Source organism: Bacillus rossius, chromosome 3 (assembly GCF_032445375.1).
Source record: "Bacillus rossius redtenbacheri isolate Brsri chromosome 3, Brsri_v3, whole genome shotgun sequence".
Classification (NCBI taxonomy): Eukaryota; Metazoa; Arthropoda; class Insecta; order Phasmatodea; family Bacillidae; genus Bacillus; species Bacillus rossius.
In genome coordinates this window covers 55323554-55337991 of record NC_086332.1, presented here as the reverse complement: position 1 = coordinate 55337991, position 14438 = coordinate 55323554, and the positions used below count along the sequence as shown (strand labels likewise).

Genomic DNA, 14438 nt, shown 5'->3' with positions numbered 1-14438 from the left:
CGTTGGAGTTTCTTTTTTTTCTCCTTCTTCTTCCAGTGTTCTCTTTCCTTCTTATTTGGTTTCTTCTTTGCCTGTACCCTGTTTCCACGCCTTTCTCGACATGTTCGGGAAGTTAAATGTCTTCTCGGAGTTCGGTAACTCAATAAAGATTGTGGGAGCGGAAAGGGAGGCAAAAGAAGGAAGAAGAGAAGAGGAGAAGATAAGGAAGAACAAAAAGAGTTCAGTGTCTTGAATTTTCATGACGTGCCGCAAGACCGCAAACGGGTCAAATGAAAACGCGGGGTTGAAATTGTTGATGCAGATATGCAAATCCTGACGAATGTATGAATAGCGTGGGGCTTTTACAGACGCCAAGCACAGCTATAAGAGTGGAAACTGATTCGTAAGAGCATGTCATTGCTTACGTAAATCACCCTGGATTATTTTTATGACTGAGAAGTCTTTAGAATGTAAATTTGAATATGACAAATTCTTTTATGGAAACCATAGTTTAGTCTGTAAAACGTGACTGGTCTCATATTTGACAAATCTCAAAGTACAAATTTTCTGTATTCTGAAGAATTTTATTTTAAAACAGTACGCATTTAATTTATAACACCAGATTTTCTAAATAAATTTCAATATATTTTTTAATCTACAGGATGAGCACAAAAGAAGTATACTAAATCAAAAATTTATAAAATCTAAACGGTACAACATACAGGCTTCGAACCTTATATAGTTCATAGAGAATCTCTGGAAGTTTTTTCTAACAAATTACAGGGACTCGATGTGTGCTCCCCTTGTCACACGGCAAACGTCGAGACGATATTCGAACTCATCCCACACCCTGCACAACATGTCGGTAGTGATGGACTCTACCGCAACTTCAATTCGCAATCTTAGCTGTGGCAAGGATTGTGGTAGGGGCGGTACGAACACCATGTCTTTGATGTAACCCCACAAGAAGAAATCACAAAGGGTTAGGTATGGTGATCGTGGTGGCCACCTGCACCACACGTCATCACCAGCACCTGCTCGACCGAGCCATCGCCCAGGCAGATGTGTGTTGAGGTGTTCCCGTACAGCCAGGTGGAAGTGTGGAGGTGCACCATCTTGTTAAAAGATAAAGTTGTCGGAGATGTCTTGCAATTGAGGCAGCAACCACAAAGAAAGCATGTCGAGGTTTGTAGTGCCTGTGACAGTCTTCTCCAAGAAAAAGAAGGGGCCGTAAATCTTCTCCCTCAACACTGCGCAGAAGACATCGACCTTTGGCGAATCTCGTTCATGTGCGATGGTTTCATGGGGGTGTTGTGTTCCCCAAACACGAACATTGTGACGATTAACTCTACCGTTTGTGTGAAACGTTGCTTCATCACTAAAAATTAACCTCTTTGATAGGTTTTCGTCATTCTCCATTCTTGCCAAAATTTCGATGCAGAATTCCGATCGTGCTGCATAATCGGCGAGAGTGAGTGCCTGGACCATCTGCAATCTGTAAGGTTTCATGCGCAACCGTTTACGTAATATTTTGGAAATTGTTGTTTGTGGGATCTGCAGCTCACGACTTGCGCGACGTGTTGATTTTTGTGGGCTTCGCAGGAATGCAGCTCGAACACGATCCACATCTTGCTCTGGCGCAGGAGGGCGACCAGGACTCTTACCTTTGCAATGCAGCCGTTCTCTTCAGAGTTTTGTACCAGGTTTATATGGATACTCTAGTGGGTGGTTCTTGACGAAAGTGTGTGCAAAACGCTCGTTGCACAGCGGTTACACACCCCGTTTTTGCTAACTGCAGGACACACCAGCTCTTCTGTTGCGGTGTAGGAGCCATTTTCTACACTAGTACTGTCTGGCGGCGGCAGTCTGCAACAAAAGAAGTGCGTCTATATGTAAAAAAAAATTCCAGAGATTCTCTATGAACTATATAAGGTTTGAAGCCCGTATGTTGTACCGTTTAGATTTTATGAATTTTTTATTTTCTATACTTCTTTTGTGCTCAACCTGTATATAAAACGTCTTTTCTGTATATTTTTAATGTAAATCTGTGCACAAGCATGCGCGGTGAAATATGTATGCATTTATAACGTAAAATAATACTTGAGACAGAGGTGGTCTGGATGAATGGTTGGACGGGGGAAAAAAAGTCTTCTTTACGGGGGGTTTACACTTGGACGTGCAATTTAGTGTTTTTTTTTTAAATCTGACCGTGAATTTATGAAAAAAACTATAATACACAGTTATTTGTTTTATTTAGAACTCAAATCAAACACTTATATGTATTTTTTTTTGTGTTTTTGTTTGCCACACGAAAACTTTTGAACGAATTAAAAATTTATATTAAACATTGATTGTTTGATAGGTCTTTGGCTACCTTAAATAAAAGCTATATTTCATTAAGGAAATTGAGCCTAGAGGGTTACAGAAATGATAGTGGGATTTTGTAATAAAACATAATTTTTTCTGAAGCTAATTAAGTAGAAATGAGAATACTTGGGGTAAACGAAAAAAAAAATATGACATTTTTAAAAATATTTTCTTAAATTCTATCTCCAAGAGGTATAATTGAGGCATGTTTGACAGTGTTAAAATAATCATATATTCGCTCTTACTGTCGGTATGAACTGTGCATGAATATCAAAAAGTAACCATTGTTACTCAATGTAATATACATATTTTTAAATTCGACAATATTGAGTGTTAAATGTGGATAAATGTGGTTTTAGTAATTTAATTATTTCTCTAAACCTAATCAAGTGAAGGTAAAATATTAGGTAAATACAGTGAATATTAAAAAAATCCATTTTACCAATTTCCGACATGCCACCCAATGGGTTGAAAAGAGGTAAAATGTTGTTTTGAAATTAATCTTATCAAGATGGAGTAAAAAATTAGCTATAAATATATATATATACATAACTACTAACACATTTTAAATTTTTCCCAAAATACACTTCCAAAGGAGTACAAAGGGCTAAGCATTATTTTTATGAAGAAAACTACGAACACCGGAACTACTTAAGGTGAAGGTAAGAAATGGAGCATAATAGCACACACAGAGCAATTCATTCTACTGTTTTTTTTCTAAATTAAACCACTAAGCTGAAGGTAAGGTGTCATTTTCTGAAGCTTCTTACGCGGGAGTTAAGATATTGTTTAAATAATAATACCAAAACTACCAGCCTTGTTTTACAATATTTTGAAATTCTACACCATAGGGAATAAAATAAGGCTAGGTTTTATTAAGTTAAATGTTTTAACATAGAATTTAATAAAGAGAGAGGTAAAACAATAATTGTTTAATGTGAATTAAGAGTTAAACAGTGTGTGTAATAGTTTTTTTTAAGTATTACTGCTTACGGAAATGAGGAGGAAACATTGTATTACATTTGAAAACTATATCGTTATGAAGATAATTTAGTGGAAAATAAGATACTTTTGGAAAATAATGAACATATAAAAACTACAATTTCATAGTTTGTCTTATTAGGGCAACTTGTACCCCCCCCCTGCCCCTCCACAAACGATCAGTCCAGCTCCTAGTTTCAGACTGCTCAGCCCAAACAGACAGTTTGGATTGAATTGAGGCCCTCTGCACACACGGTCAGTACAGGTGCTCAGTTCAGACCGAACAGCCTGAACAAGCAGTTTGGACTCAACTGAAGTCTTCTCCAGACACAATCAGTCCTGTGGTTGCTGTCACTGTTGGGCGTATCGTTTCATCGTAGAATATGGAAGAAACTTTGGATGCTGCAGTTTCAGTAGCACTTTAAGTTATACAAAGGTAAAATCAAAGACTATGTAACAAATATGTCTACCACGATACCCATCTGGACAGATGGACTTATTGTTTGGACTGGCGAGTTGCTTTTTCCACGCGTCACTTCAGACTGAGTGCTCTCGAGCCTACAGTCTGATTTGAAGGGAAGTCATCAGTTCGTCAGTCCATCAATTCCGACTGATCAGTCCACCGCCCTTGCACACACACGGCAGTTCCAACTGTTCTGCTCCGACTAATAGGTCCGAACTGTTATTTAATAATGATCGTGTGTGGGGTCCTTAAGCCTATCATGAAACCCAGAAAATTTAGGATGAGTAAATTTTCACATGCAATTTAAACTCTGATGACAAAGAACAGACGGAATTAGTAAATTCCACACTTAGGTAAAATTAAAATGGGGGGAAGGATGAAATTTGTATGAGTTTGGATTTATTAAGTCTCAGCAATTATAATTATTTAGTAATAAAGAAAAATAAGAATTATTGAGTATGTAAGTAATCTTCATTTTTAACAAAATATAAGTATTTAAAAATTCTCTCAATATTATCCATAATCAAGTAGAAAAAAAATATTTTTATTATATCAATGCATAAGGTTCAATGCTTAAGGCCAAATATAATGAAACTGAAAATATAAATGTTCACAAAAACTGTATCTAAAAAAGATATACATTGTAAAATATGGTTTGAAACTTCATCTGTAATAAATTTAAAAGGAAATAAGTGTATTTTGCTCAAGGTAAAATGCATCTCTAAATACACTACATATAACGAGATACATTAAGCTTCAACACATAACTTACATTTAAAGAACCGGCTTATATTAGGTACATAATTTTTCGAAATATGCAACCTAGAATGTTTCTGTAGGGAATAAAACCGTATAGAATCCTGAAATTATTTTGAGTCCATTGATTTATTTCAATAAACTGTTAACTGATCAAACATATTTATACAAAGTTATGATATTATCAGTTCTCTGAAATTTTCGTGAACGAGGCCATGCGTGTTAATATAGTTCATTATGAAGTTCCTCATCTACTTATTCTGAATAAGTTATTTGCATTTAATGTCAACTTAAGTGAAGCCTGTAAAATGTACAAAATATATCATAAACATAACATTGTGTTTCGTTGTTACAAAATAAGATAATCGCAGTCAAATCAGTAAACTTCACTCACTGGTATAATCCGTTGGCAGCAAAAACCGTGCGGAGTCAGTAATTTTCAAGAAATGACATTCTTTGACGTAGTTAAAGTCACTTTCTACCCCATAATCGTTATATTGAAACACCCAAAATTTTACTGCAATGATGCTTGACCAAGACCAATGATGATTAATAAGTATTAATTACGATTTCTCTCGTTAAAAAGAGTTACTTCGATAAAATTCATCATTTAAAGCTATTTACCTAATGCATACATTACACTTCAACCAAAGTTTTTTTTAATCATTAGTCTGGATGTACGCCATTGATTTTTTGTTTTGTATGTTATGGATAAAACCCAAAGAACGGACAAATAAATATGAATACACAAACACACAGACAACAAGCCAAAATAATTCGATATTAACTGTTAAATGTAAAGAAAGCACAAATAACTCTGTGAAAGGAATAAGTCAGAATAATATCACGTCACAAACGAACATAGTCAGCTGACAACGACAGGACAGTTGCGACAAGAACAGTAAATACAGAAAAAAAATTGTGCACAATTCTATTGTTCGTGTGTTGTCCAGATTATCTGTTTAGTACCATCTTTGGTTCCTCTTTCTGCCGCTGTCTTGTCTAAAGTGGGTTTTCTGTATCTTCTGTTTTTTTGCAGCTTTCTAGTCATTGTCAGGCCACTATGTTGGTATGTTCTGTGATTATGTTCTGGGTAGTTACGTTTACTTTGACATCTGCTGATTAGGCTTAATTTCTGTAGAATAGGTTGTTTATCTTACTTTGTACGTTCTTTGACTTTTATTATGACATACAGGGCAAACTTTCAATGATGTATGTCTTAGTGAATGAATGAAATTATTGTTCCCCATTGCAAGAATTATTCAAAGAACGTATCAATGTTTTGAGTGTCTTCCAAACATGTCGTGGCCATCAGCTGGACAATTATTTGCTACCCGCAGTATCCATGCTCCCCTTGATAAGTACTTTCTGGACATATGTAGCCTATATTGATAAGATTAAATAAATGTGTTAAATAAAACATTACTTGCGATGTCGTTTTGCATATATATATTTTTAAATTTTATGCATAACACACAGAAGTTTTTTTGTATTTAAATAAAAGATACATTTGGAAACCAGTTGCCGAGAAATATTTTGTAATGATACAAGAAAAATGTATAAACTTCTAAAAAAAAAAAAATTAATATGGTTATTTTTGCATATATGGAATTCATTTTTGGAAACAATAGTCAATATATCTTGTCGCACTTACAAATATTATTGCACAATTTTAAATCTGTATTGAAGTTTAGCACAAGCCTTCATGTTTTTAAACCAATGTAAAAGATAATCAAATATTAAACAATTATGCTTATTGATGTACTCAGTTATTACTGGAAAGCAATTCAGTGAACTGTTTACAGATAACTTTAACTAATGCAGCTACAGGGAAAACATAAATCATAAATTCACGGGCAAGAATCCAAACCATTTTTTTATTGCGGACATATTTTGAAGCGATACTGCTTGGTCTTATATAAATGTACTTTTGGTATATTAACCAAAAAACTTGCAAAAAGACAGAGACACAAGCAATTTTAATAATTTATTTACGGAAAAAACAATATAAGGGTATGAATAAAAATAATTCTATAGCTTGGGCCTTTTCAACCACGCAGAAAGCTGGATCTTCCTCCCGCAGTACTCGGCGTCAACTTTTAAGCATTGATAAAATGCTGAAACAGTGTGCAAATTGGACATATACATTTTTAAAAGTTGACGTTAATATTAAAGGGAAATGTGTTGGATCCCATGTCATGAGTGCCTAAAGTCTTCACCGTGTTATTCAAAGAAATCTTAATCCGTAATTTAAAAAAAAAACTACTGCTTCATTCTAATTACATATTTAAAGTTATGATAAATTCCCATTAATGAAGATCTTGGGCCAAACCACGATTGGCACAAACTGAGGGGTGAGTATTGCAAACAGGCGAGGCCTCGTAGCCCCGCCGGTGGTGGTCGGGAGTCAGCGAGTGTTCAGCTCGCTCGGAGCGCAAAGGCAGCCAGCGAGTCACCCCACTCGCCCAGCGCTCCAAGCTGTCAGCAAGTTACCTCACTATATTGTTTAAAATATGTTTAAAACTTTAGCTATTTAACATTGTTCTCGGAAGCAATTATTTTTTTTGTAAAGTAACGAAATGTATTTTAACGTGAAAAGTTTAACCAAAGTAGACAGTTCAATGTGTTTGTGATTTGTAACTGTACAATCACCAACATAAATTCAATAGGTGATAAGAAACATTGTCTCTTCTTACAAGCTTACATCCTTTCTTTATAATATTAAGTATTGATTAAAATAAGGAGTCAATTTTTTACTGCACCAGTATAAAGCATCGAACAAAGCCAGTTACTAAACTGGTTTTGGTATTCGATAGTTCCCCGAGAAAACGAATAAATGTCAGCGGCACATTCCTTCACAAGATACTGTAATGTGAAAGATTGGTTGCTTCTCACTCCCTGTGTCTTTGCTATTGAACCTATGCTGATGGATTTATGAAATAAATCCAGGGCACATATTGAAATGAAACATGTGGCACTTTACGTTTCCTAATTAATTACGGTCCCTTAAAGAAAAGCAATTAAAATCCCATTACAAAGTTAAATAACCGCAACACGGGCCATAATAGCGATGTATACAAAGGTTAGCCTACTGCCCATGTTTAAAGTTTAATTAAAATTTATATTTAATAACTTTTTCGATTATATTTTATTTTTTTTATTTTTGTCTAGCTCCATAAATTGATAATACTCTAACTAATAATCCCATAAACATATAGGTCCCAAACATAGCATTACAACGCTTTGTGAAGAAAATGAACTCTAACCCGTATCAACGCGTACCCGATATAGTAAATAATAAAAGAACAAACTGTTGTTTGAAACCTTAGAGCTACCTGGTATATTAAATGACGTAAACAGGCAGTTAATGTTTTTCACAGTTTCTATCTGCAAGAAAAACAAAATTCTTTATTTCTTTCCTATAATGTCGATCCAAATATGGAAAACGTGTTACGTGGAAATACCATCAATGCTGTCGCGAAGATGTCACCAGCAGCGCCGGATAGAACCAGCCGTATCCGCAACTTCTCGTAAACAACAGCTTGCTGCTATTTCCTGTCCAAGGGTACGGGTGTGGTAGTAGCATTATACCCAAGGGAGGAGTGGAAGAAAGAGTGAATGAGAGAGAGGGGGGGAGCCTTATAGAGCTGTACGGCTTATCAAGCAGTTACGTCACACGAGGACGGGGCGGAAAGCCTTGTCGACTCTCAAGAGGGTGAGGCGGAGAAGGGGAGATATTGTTCCGAAAGCCGCGCCCGCAATAATAGCCCCTGCCTGGCCGCGACGCGTCCACGCGACGCGACGCTCACTCATCGCGACTGACGCCCGGAGCGTGTTCCGAATATCTCAGGCGTTTCCCTACCCCCTTTCCCCCTCAACAACCTTCCTTTTCGCGCGCACGCGACGCCTCTGAGAGTATGCGATTCACTGACCCCCGACCAGACACTTCGCGGTTGGTTTGAAACACTATTGTGCGAAAGTATATACGTATTTAGAGTGTTTTAAATGTTGCCAACATAGCCCAACCCTCCTTTCGTTTTAATTACTACCACCTACAACCTCGGAAAATAATTTTCAAATATTTTAATTCCTTAAAATAAATTTTACAAAGGATGCACGTAACTGATCTTACATAACCAAACTTTAATTTGAGATACGAACACTTAACACCTCCGAAGACCTACCTTCCAGGAAAATAATTATTAAAGAACCTTTTTTTCCGAGAATAAAATTTATGTAACAGTACAAACATAAACTAACTTTAATTGTTACGACAGCAAAAAAAAATGCCAGGGGGGTGGGGACGAAGATGGAGGAACGTGGTATATTCTGGCATCTGGCTCGAGGAGAGTGAATATTAGGTTTTTCGCACAAGGTTGCCTCGATCGACTGCGCATCTTTCTGCGCACGACGTCACTTAACAGCCCTCAGAGGCAACCTTGACTCGCCATCTCGCCAGCCAGGCCAGATAGCGTCGATCACGTGGCCTGAGATTCCTAACTTACTTGCATACGAATCCACTCGTTGCGAACACACTCGCTTGATATATTCACGTTGTTTCGCTAACTCGCCGCTTGCTTTGTTCCAGCAAGTTAAGTTGAAGGCTGTTCTCCTTTTTTCGCTTCTCATTTGCCATTAATATGTTTCAAAGAGTTTTTTTTAATTATTTGTTTAAGTATGAATTTGTTTAAAAAAAACTTTTTTGTTGGTTTTATTTAATATATATAAAATTTACACAATAAATAAAAATAAAGAAAAGGCTTCACAAACGAAAACATAATCTCACATGAAACCTTCAGTGAGCGAATAAACCGAATAGTTTTGGTTGTCGTGTGTATCTAATACTCGCTAAACTGTTACAAAATGTTAACTACGTGTACAAGTTTTTACGTCAAATGTGGAGCTAATTGTCTCGTTCGCTGTAATTGATTATTAAAATGATAATTTAGTCGATGTGTTTATAAACTACTAACGGCGAAAAAATAATTGTGCGTGAAAGCACATGATGTCACTATATGAGTTAGTGTAGGTAACACAGGGAGAGTGAAAGGTTTTATTTTATTTATGAGGTCATAATTTTGTTCTTCAGCCATACTACCAAGTTGTTTTTATGCTTTTCGTTATTAATTTAGTTAAAAATGAGACTATACAATAACCATATTGGCAATATTTTAACAACTTTGAAGTTAGATTGAATTGAGGTTTCAATTACACCTATACAAACACTAATTTTAAGCGAGTAACAAGATAAATAGACCTACCTTTAGCTTGAGCCAACCTAGCGGCTAACTAATGAATTAACGTGAAGAAAGTGAGAGTTTTTCTTCTCGCAAATAATGCACTCGTAAACCAGTAGCTATAATATGCATAAAATTAAACTGACTGTTATTTTAATTTTTGTTATGAGTTGTATCCGTGATTGAACAATGGTAAAAAAAATACTTTGAGCCTTTTGGCTTTTCTAGTGTTTTATTGCTTAAGTTCAAGATGCTAGGTGGCTTGTAGTATGTAAATAACCTACTTTCCATATATATTTTCAATAGAAATATTCGTGTTGCGTTTGTATTTAAGTATTTTTTCTTTGAACATTACGGTTTATTTTTGTCTGCTCTTAAATACACATTTTTAGTCACGGACAGCCATAAAGATGTGTTTTATTATAGTTTTTGTTTTTATATAATATAGGTTGAACGACAAAAAAAATGTAATGCATTTTTAAACTATAAATTAATAAAGCCAGTAAGCTGTAACAGTAGTTACTCATCACATTGTAAAACTTGGCTGATTGTAGTCTTACTATTGGTAGACTGGAATTATGTACTCTAACATCATACATATACAGGTATTAATACAATAATAACTCAAATATATTTATCTTTTTTCTAGCAAAAACCAAAAAGTTAATCCATATAAATGTCTTATAATTTTGTAAATAATTTTTATTATTGAGATAAAAATGTTTGAATTAAAAAAAGTTGGAATTTTTTATTGAATTTCTATATTATTATTGAAAATTTGTCTCTTTGTTCCAATATCGCGCGAAAAATACTGGAAGAATTTTGATAAAACATTTTGTGTTTCTAATCTTATGATTAGATAACAAAGATATAATATATCTTGCTACGCTGACGGGAGCCGAAGATAAAACAATAAAACTACGTTTTTTCACAACCAAGTGTAACCAATATAAAGTAAGCTCCCATTTCTACCAACACTCACCTCTACCAATAGTACTATGTATCACATACCTTTTTTTATTACATAATGTGATAGTCGAAGGAAAAAAACACCGTGAGATTATTCGCACGGGGACACTCACTAGTATCCTATAAACTAATTTTAAAAAAATCTAAAAACGTCTACTTACACTCATTCAAATGTAACTAAAATTTTCCTATAAGACGTTAAAGGTGACCTACTGGCGAGAAAACCTTCAAGCGAGGAGAGGTTTGTTTATCCGCTTCGAGCTCCAGGACTGTGGATGACATCGCTGTCTACTTCATCCTAATGGAAACGAGACGGGGTGCTGTAGTCACTTAAGAATCACACGCCTAAGAAACATACCAGAAAGATATTTATAAGTTGTGTTAGTTCTAAGTTGTGGACTTGTAACTGACATTTCTGAGTTATACGTTTCCAAATTACGATAATTGTATGGTGTTATGTGAAAAATACGTAACCAACAAAAGTAAAAAAAGAGAGTTTTTGATATACCCGTGTAGGTTATATTGATACCATATTAAGCAACAATATTTAACCGACATTCATTATTCATTCAACCCACTGCCACAATGCTGGTATTGTGTGTTCAATTTTGAGCTCAATTTAATCATTTCTAAACGTTTGTGGGTTATCCATTTTGACATAACACTATTCAGTTATAATCAAGGACATCCGCAAGTGGAAGAGGGTGGGGATTGGGAGGACATATTCCCCATTCCCCCGAATTCCGAAAAAATATAATAATAACAAAGTAAAAAAATTATTCATTCCTATAGCAAAATAAAAGAATTTCAAAACAATCCGCGAACAGAAATTCTGTGTACGCTCCTGATTATAAGTTATGGAGTTTCTTAGTTTTGTGGTTCGGCGCTGTAGGGTGTCTAACTTGTGTGGTTCATAGTTATGATTGTCGTAACTCACGACAGTTCTAACTATGAGGAAATTTTGCTGAAAATCATAAGTTATGAGTGTTGTTAAGTTGTGAGGTGTAAGTTGTGTGTGGATTCTGATGGTGGGGGGGGGGGGGGGAGAGGGCCTACCTCCCCACACCAGCCTTGCCTGCCGCCCGCCTTATCGACCGCCGAGGGCTCTAGAGCGTCCTTCAGGCCCCTGCAACCTCCCTTCCTCCCTCTCTCGACCGCTACCCTCCTCCGCCATTCCACCAGGGACCCCACGCAGGGGAGACGCTAAGCGATTTACTGTCGCGCACCGCTCATACACAAACACCTCCCCCTTCGCCCGCCTCAGAGATACTTGAAAACCCCTCGGAGACCACGCGTCCGTTCGCCCTCACCCCCCCCCCCCTCCCACACCATTTTTTCAAAGTCATCGACGCTTCCCCTGTTCGTCCGCCGACCCCTGCGACGCAGTTGCGTACACCACGTCTCGGGTTCGAGTCCCGAGTAAGGCATTTGTGCCGCCTTTACCAGTGTTTCCCCAAAGCTTTCTCTGAATCACGGCCTTCTACTAACAAATTACTGAAATGTATGGTACATTATATATCTGTACCTCAGAGGCATAACACACCATCTCACATAAACCATGTTTTTCATGAGTACCTCACTCATTTACTCAAAAGATCTTCTGCCCAAAATACGGTTATTATTGACATTTCTTATATCTTAGTGTTGTATGCCACCAGAAAAAACGTCAAGCGTTGTGCTAGTTTATGGTTTTAAGTGCAATTTTACTCACAGTGGACGTAGTGTCTTATGCCTTTAAATGTTTTAGAAAATTTATATGGAAAAATAACGTCCATAATTTAACTAAAGTTTAATAATGGCGGTACTAAAATAAGTAACACCTTCATCAATATGTAACATATATTTACTATATCTTTGCGGCACTGCTACAGACGTTTCACGACGCACTAATAAGGTCGTATTCAGGGAGGAGCAAGATTGGGCAGAGTGGAGCCAAATTCTATCTTCCCCCCCCCAAAAAAAAATCTTCACCTTCCTAATGTGCCAGCATTTTTTTTAAACAATGAACCTCCGAATATGCAAAATTAGAGAGAAGCCTTCTATTAAAACACGTACTAGGACCTAATCATAACTGTAGTAATGTAAAGATCTAATCTTTCCTTTCATAAGTAGCAATATTTATTTCATTTCATGAAAAAAGCATTCAATAGTCTTTGGATAGCGTTTCCTAGCATCGTCTTCCTGAAAATTTTCCTGGTGAGAAAAAAAAAATTTTTTATCACTTCATCACCACCTCTCCTGCCTAAGCCTATGCACATTAATTTCCTAAGGAAGAGTAGTTAGATAATCATGGTCCAAACTGTCTCCGTACTCACAACAAAATAACACTCAATGACTTGACAACATACTAAGATACGAATACACAAAAAATTAAATAAAGTTTAGTGAGAGTGCTAACTTCGATGCAAAATAACGTGTGTAAGAATCACGGGTAAGACCTAACTTTACGTGCAGAATTGTTTATTGTTATTCAGATTGTAAATATTTTAGCTCACAAGCCTATTTACAATACTTCTACCAGTATAAATAAATACAGTACAATCTGGTTATCTTAGGCGAATCCTGGCAGAAGAAACAAACACCGCATAACCGAACCTCAGTTTAACGGACGAACTTAGTTTTTACGCATTCTCTGATAACGGTTTTCTGCGTGAGCACTTGTGCAAATGATAGCTGAATGCTCAGCTCAAAATAAATTCGATACTCTGCATACAAAGTGAGTAATCAGCAGAACGCTGAAGAAATAAGCACCTGTACAGTTGGGTGACTAAAACACTGGTTTGGACTTCAGTGATTCCATTTGGACTTTGAGTATTTTGTAGAATTTTTTTTCACTACTTCAGACAATTTTGATGAAATACTCTCAGAGTCTGAGGAAAAAACTGCTGTTAATTTACACTGTCGGCTCATCTTCTGTATTTCCGTGCGGGCTGGAGAAACAGTTGGATGTTATTACCCGATGTTCGACATGAAAACGAATTATTGCTGCAGCTGGAAAGAAGTTAAAATTGTAACGACATGGTCTGGCTCAAATGGTCAGCAATCGTTGGTGACTTTAAAACAATGTAGTGGCAAATAAATTGTATTATTTCATTATTACATTTACAGTCAATTTTATAATTAAGGAATTTGAAACCAAATTTGTGATACTAGTTTAAACAGTTTTTATGACAAAGATATTTTATAATCTCATTTTGAAATAATTGTTTTGTTTACGCAGATAACGCATATAAAGAGACTCGCCAAGGTTTCAAAATAGTGCCTATTGACATATTCGCATAGTTGTAGTGTCATTTCCAGAAATTTATTCAATAGGCTATTAACCGCTATTGATTGGAAATGTTGAAATCAAGATAAGTCTACCTACCTATTTATCTTAAACGAACTCTTAAAATAAACTATTAAATTATTAAGTTAAAACAACAAATATAAAGCTAAAAGTAATTTTCGTCACACATTAAAATTGTTGTGGATAACTAAAGCGGGTTTTAAATCTTTGATTCTCCTGCAGTTTCAGAAACGCCACGCAGATAAGACATAAGCACCTTATCTCAGTTGTGTTTAAGAGGACATGACGTGGTTATTAGCAAGAAACTTTGTAGCTTTGACCCCTTTCGCCCACAATGAAAATTTTGAGTGAATCATTTGAATACGAACACACTGTCCTCGCTTCTGACACGTTGTAC

At 36.0% G+C, this 14438-nt stretch overlaps 1 protein-coding gene across 1 annotated transcript in view; it reads right to left on the bottom strand.

Annotated features, from left to right (window-relative positions):
• Positions 1-651: 651 nt before the first annotated feature.
• The window catches only part of LOC134530710 (post-GPI attachment to proteins factor 6), a 205890-nt gene continuing 192103 nt past the window's right edge, over positions 652-14438 (bottom strand). The window contains exon 3 of the transcript XR_010074860.1: positions 652-1845. The gene's annotated coding sequence lies outside the window, so the exon portion shown is untranslated. The remainder of the gene's footprint in view (positions 1846-14438) is intronic.